A 7080-nucleotide genomic window follows, 5' to 3' on the forward strand; every position below is an offset into this window, starting at 1 on the left:
CCCCCTTTAGCTAAGGTGTAGTGCAACGTTTCAATTATTGTCGCATAATTGTGATTAAAATAGCTATATGGAATGTGCGCTATTTCATTTCAGCAGTTGTAATCCAATACTGTGCAAAAGACATGCAATTTAATTAATTATCCCTCGGGGATGTTTTTTTTTGTCAATTTCAAACAATTGATGGATAAAGAAAGATCTCACCGAGATGACGGCGCTTTCCCCACCCTAGTAAGATTCAAATGTGCATGAACATCTCGTGGTGGTCTGACTGCGCCTTCAAAGTTTTGGGAATTGCATTGGCAGCAAGTGTACAGGCTGAACGCGTTAATTTGACTATTTACTAGTTTGCTAACCAAACGAAATACTTTTGGAGGGGTAAACTGGAAAACAGCTAAACATACCAAGGGCATTTACTTAAGGAGGAACAAATGGATCAGGGGACATTGGACTGCACCTGTTCCATCTCTATGGAATACAGCGTTGCTCCCTCGTCTTTGTCTCCGAAATTCTGATATTTACACACCACACCATAGAGCTCAATGCAATTCCGACCAAGCTTAGCAGTGTTCATTAAGACGCTATCTTTCCGACAGCTCTGTTTCTTCACCTGAGGACGGCTGCTTGCGTTGTGGCCGAAACGTCGTGAGAATTTTATTATATTATGTTTTCATGTTTATTATTTTATTATTTCCCTTCTACGTGACTACCGAAAGAACCAAGAATATGCACCCGACCAGTTACCGCTTCTCCCCCTAATTGCTGATGCCTCTCTGGCAGCTGTTCCATGTCCTAACGCTTGCACCTGCTCGCTCTGAAATGCACCTGCTGTTTGCAACCCTGCGCGCGTTACGCCACTACACATGTGATGTCGTCACTTGTGAGCTAATCAGGTGCGAAGGCCAGAGGAGGGGGGTTAATGTATGCATATAAATTACACGATCTAACCCAAAAACCTCTATTATGGATAATGCTTTTGTCACGAAAGCCTACTGCGTGTTAAACTTACAACGGATTTTATTTCCACAAAAAAAGCATGTCGAGAAATAGTCAACACAACGCGCATGAAACTAGATGGAATTGCAAATATGTATCAACGTAAGAGGGGTGGAAACTACACACACACGCATGTTAATATTAAGGTCTCGCGCAGCTGTAGGCAATACAGAGTCTCACGAATTGGGCTGCAGTGACAAAGAATGATCGCGCAAACATTTACTGAGAACCCGGATGAAACTCTCGAGAAAGTCCAGACACACGATGCAAGTCCAGACAAAACAGAGGACCTGGGCGTCAACCGTAGGATTGAGATGACGCCCCGACTACCTGACGAGGGAGAAATCAGGAAACTTCCCATGGGGGTGAGTCCAGGAATATTAAGCTTTTTAAAAAGGGCCATACATATGTTGTGCCATAACAAGGCGCTGTAAGTCGCTTTACCTGCCACCACGGTCACGGGGTAAACCCCCCCCCCCCCCCTCGGGTGGCCCGTGATCGGAGGTTAACACCCCAGTCCCCCAAGGGCTGGGGGCTGGGGGGGGATCGAGACCGCCCACCGGTTTTAAGACTCTTTAGGATTTAAGGCCCTTAAAGACCTTCCAGAAGGTTCTGGAGGGGGGGGGGGGGGGGTTATTAGGGGAGGGGTAAGCCCCGACCTGAGGATAAAAGGCCGGCCTTCTGAATAAGTCGGGTAATGTTCACCAACTCAAGCCTGAAGACATCCAAGACCTGAAGACTGGACCAGCACCCTGGGACCCTCACCTGAGGCTCTGGTCAGAGCCGGGTTGTAGCGGACCAGTGATGGGACCCGTACCCTGGCAGGGTCGGGTCGGTCTAGCCTCCCTTAGTGGCCGTGGCAAGGGACCTGGGTGTAGAGTAGCCCGGGGTGTGTAGGACACACTAGAAGGGAGGCTGTACCTCCCTTAGGCTATCGGGTTGAAGGGGCCGTACCCTTTCGTGTTACAGTCGCTGTTCGTAGAGTTGTTGGAATAAACGCGTTGCCTCCAGAAGTCGTCTACGTGTAGTTAGTTAGACACACAACACATACAGTGAGGGAAAAAAGTATTTGATCTCCTGCTGATTTTGTACGTTTGCCCATTGACAAAGAAATGATCAGTCTATAATTTTAATGGAAGGTTAATTTGAACATTGAGAGACAGAATAACAATAAAAAAAATCCAGAAAAACGCATTTCAAAATGTTATAAATTGATTTGCATTTTAACGAGGGAAATAAGTATTTGACCCCCTCTCAATCAGAAAGATGTCTGGCTCCCAGGTGTCTTTTATACAGGTAACGAGCTGAGATTAGAAGCACACTCTTAAATGGCGTGCTCCTAATCTGCTTGTTACCTGTATAAAAGACACCTGTCCACAGAAGCAATCAATCAATCAGATTCCAAACTTTCCACGATGGCCAAGACCAAAGAGCTCTCCAAGGATGTCAGGGACAAGATTATAGACCTACACAAGGCTGGAATGGGCTACAAGACCATTGCCAAGCAGCTTGGTGAGAAGGTGACAACAATTGGTGCGATTATTCGCAAATGGAAGAAACACAAAAGAACTGTAAATCTCCCTCGGCCTGGGGCTCCATGCAAGATCTCACCTCGTGGAGTTGCAATGATCATGAGAACGGTGATGAATCAGCCCAGAACTACACGGGAAGATCTTGTCAATGATCTCAATGCAGCTGGGACCATAGTCACCAAGAAAACAATTGGTAACACACTTCGCCGTGAAGGACTGAAATCCTGCAGCGCCCACAAGGTCCCCCTGCTCCAGAAAGCACATATACATGCCCGTCTGAAGTTTGCCAATTAACATCTGAATGATTCAGAGGACAACTGGGTGAAAGTGTTGTGGTCAGATGAGACCAAAATAGAGCTATTTGGCATCAACTCAACTCGCCGTGTTTGGAGGAGGAGGAATGCTGCTTATGACCCCAAGAACACCATCCCCACCGTCAAACATGGAGGTGGAAACATTATGGTTTGGGGGTGTTTTTCTGCTAAGGGGACAGGACAATTTCACCGCATCAAAGGGACGATGGACGGGGCCATGTACCATCAAATCTTGGGTGAGAACCTTCCTTACCTCAGCCAGGGCATTGAAAATGGGTCGTGGATGGGTATTCCTGCATGACAATGACCAAAAACACACGGCCAAGGCAACAAAGGAGTTGCTCAAAAAGAAGCACATTAAGGTCCTGGAGTGGCCTAGCCAGTGTCCAGACCTTAATCCCATAGAAAATCTGTGGAGGGAGCTGAAGGTTCGAGTTGCCAAACGTCAGCCTCGAAATCTTAATGACTTGGAGAAGATCTGCAAAGAGGAGTGGGACAAAATCTCTCCTGAGATGTGTGAAAACCTGGTGGCCAACTACAAGAAACGTCTGACCTCTGTGATTGCCACCAAGTACAAGTCATGTTTTGCAGAGGGGTCAAGTACATTTTTCCCTCATTAAAATGCAAATCAATTTATAACATTTTTGACATGCGCTTTTCTGGATTTTGTTGTTGTTATTCTGTCTCTCACTGTTCAAATAAACCTACCATTAAAATTATAGACTGATCATTTCTTCGTCAGTGGGCAAACGTACAAAATCAGCAGGGGATCAAATACTTCTTTCCCTCACTGTATATAATACAGTACAGCAGTAATTTTTTTTACAAAAGTCAACTATTTTCCATGAAAAATATCAACAAAATACACTGGTGGGGTATAGGGTGGCGATCACCCCCATGGCCCCCTCCCCACCACCTTGCATCCACGATGTCCTATGAAGAAAGGTCATTATCCGAAACGTCGCTTTTTTTCTTTTAAGTCCACAGTGCTATTGACAAATGTGTTGAGTGTTTTATTTTTTGCCGAGAGAATGGTTGGTTTTGTGAACAAAGGGCAGGTGTAGAACTCGCCCTCGAGCTGATTGAATGTCGCTTGCAGTGCAGATGTGAAGCACCCATGCCGCTGTAAACGTCGAGATTTAAGCTAGTGATTGTTTTTACATAAACCAATCACTCTAGTCTACTACCAACACCGTCATTGCCGGCGCCTTGTTGCTTATAGCTAAGGCTCCGGATTTCGGCACGGTTATTTTTAGTAGACTTCACGGCCGAGGTGCGCGTTAAACGATAGTCCATAGGGGGGTGCGGGGCCCGGAGTAAATCACACTTTGGGCCCCCGACCCCTGCAATGCCCTCCAAAGTTTGGGGCCCAGGGCGGTCGCCCGATTTGCCGCAAGCCTAGAGACGGCTATGATATTATGTTTAATAAAATAATATATATGCAATTTGCATTATCTTTCATTATAATGATGGGTATGTGCTAGTGCTTATCATACCTTAATACAGTACCAATTTATTTTCCATTCCAGAGGTCGTATGTTCCGTTGTTCCTGTGTCAATGACGTCACCTTGGTGTGTGATCTGTTGGATGTACTATGCTGCCATGTGCTTTGACGTTTACCATTGTCAATTGTTCGTTGAACGCTATGTCAGGAGCAGCAGATAATTAACGTTGTTTTGGTGTTATTAGGGTCCGTTAAGGTTATGATGATGATACACGTGGGAAATTGTATTCTAACTGTCACATTTACTGTCAGCAGAAACTATGCCGGGATCGGTGGAACAAAGGTATGGGTTGACGGAGCTCTGTCTGTAAAAAAACAACAACAATAGGCATGCACTGTGTCCTTTAGCACATTCGAAACGTATAGACATTGCTCGTGTGTACGATACACCACATTTTCTGAGATCTCAACACAACGAAGCACGGTATTATACACCATGAACAGCCCCGGTTATCTATCCAATGCTGGACAAGTGCATCCCGACAACGTGTAGGGGTCGTGATTCGTTGTGGATTTGTGAGGGCAGTGGAGCATAGACGTATTGTACAATACAAGTGGATTTGGCTGCACTTACTCTCTGCTGCTCTGCACATCGTAGCCCCCCACAATAACCTGTACCACCTGTTGAATGCATGTGCTCAACCATACAACCACTATCCATCCAGCCTCAATCCTGCTCATAAGAGTCCGAGATGTCATGAAATCGGGTGTGATTTGGTCAGAGTCCAACTATTATTATAAGAATGAGTATCACGGTTAACTACCTACGGTGTCAAAGCAGGTCAACATATATACATAATTACAATTTCTATAGCGCTGTAACGCAGCAATTAATCGCAAGGGCGCTGGAGATGAATGTGTCCGTTTTACCATGAGAGCCTCTCACTATTTGAGGAGGATCACTGCTGCTGATCATGTTTCGCCGTTTTATTGTGGAGAACAGTTTGTCCGTCAGAGAGATCGGAGTAACATGTTTAACCGGATTAAATTCACCGTGACATGTTTGCCTCAACACTTCAAACGACAACGCGGGGACTTTAAGAACACTCGAGGCGGGGGTGTTTGCAAATGTGTAGCAATTCCTACGATGTTCATGAAAAAACATGAGGTTTTTTTTTTACAAATGATCTAGCAATGGGTTTTCCCGCAAAATGCGCAAGTTGCGATGGCAGGTGGTTGTGGTCAACCACAGTCTCGTATCTCCGTGGCATTTTGTGCTGAAAGCCATCATACGTTTAGAACTGATTGTGTTTGTTGTCCTTCCCCCGCACCTACGATTAGCGTGGTTAGCTACGTAGGGTGTGAAAGAAGATCAACATACATACAACTGTTATTTGTCTTACGCGAGCCAGGCGTGTATGTGAGATGTAAAGGTGCGGGATCAGATTCAAGCCCCCAGAGCACAGTGAGACTTGCAACAGAGAAGGGTGAAATCTGTATGTTGAGCTTTATCAGGAGTTTAGAAATTAATTAATAAATCGACCTGTTTATGGCAGCAAATATTTCACCTGTTGCTTGCACATCAACAGGATGTCGTATTTCATAGATCACGCAGACTGTGGTACATCAAGTGGCATATTGCGGCATACGTGCCAACAGTCACATCATAGCTTTACCTTTCTTGCCCAAATGGCCGGAAGACAAATTATGAAATGGCGTGCCTTTTTTTGGCACGCTGTTGCTGAAATCTCTATACAGCGATACCTTGACTTTCGTCCGCTTGACTTTTGTCGCTTCGCTCTTTCGGCCGTTTTAAATTATCACATTTCAAATTTCGTCCACGCACTTTCCTCTTTCGTCCGATTTCATCCCTAAACTTGCCCAAAGTTCGCGCCATGCGCCATCTTTTTCGTTCAGTCTTTGAATAGAAGTCGTTCAGTGAGCATCTCTTATATTTGTGTTTATTCATACATTATTAATACTGTACATATTTCTGTGATGATACTGTAAACAATTCATTGTTACATTTCGATTTAAAGCTTTCGTGACTGCAAGGATTCCTCTTATTTTGGTTATTTCGGTAATGTTAACGTAGAATGAGAATAAAATAATAAAATAAAATAAAATTCTCACGACGTTTCGGCCACAACACAAGTGGCCTACTGTCGTTCGACAGGTATGTTCCTTTCACCTGAAGGTCACTTGTGTTGTGGCCGAAACGTCGTGAGAATTTTATTGTTTTATCTTATTATTTTATTCTCATTCTACGTGACTTTACCGAAAGAACCAAAGAATAATTCATAGTTATTTTTGTGATAACAGTATTATTATAGTGTTTTAACATTCGTCCATTTTTGACATGCGTCCATGCTCTGGTCCCTAACCAGACGAAAGTGCAAGATATTCCTGTATTCATGAACATATCTTATTGTGATTTTACATTCATTGTACTATTTAACTCATATGTTATTGGCGTTTACATTCCAGAGATGTAATCTTTAGTTTATCCCGAGATACGTGCCCACATAGACAACATGAGTCCCAGAACTTGACTCAGTTGTAAATCAAAATCCATTTTATAATTATTCGGTGATGCTGATACTGCGTTGGCAGTGGTGCAGAAGCAGAATTAACAACAACAAAAAAACTCGACAGTCATCAATAATGCTGTAGTCTTAAAATAAAATATATAATTGGAGACGTTTAGGCAATGGCCCTTCTTCATAGCACAACTGCTATTATTATAGGACCTTTATATCTTAGGGCAGTGTTATTATATATTATTGGAGGGCTTGT

Source organism: Petromyzon marinus, chromosome 21, assembly GCF_048934315.1.
Source record: "Petromyzon marinus isolate PM22_M1 ecotype Great Lakes invasive population chromosome 21, UKy_Petmar_22M1.pri1.0, whole genome shotgun sequence".
Classification (NCBI taxonomy): domain Eukaryota; kingdom Metazoa; phylum Chordata; class Hyperoartia; order Petromyzontiformes; family Petromyzontidae; genus Petromyzon; species Petromyzon marinus.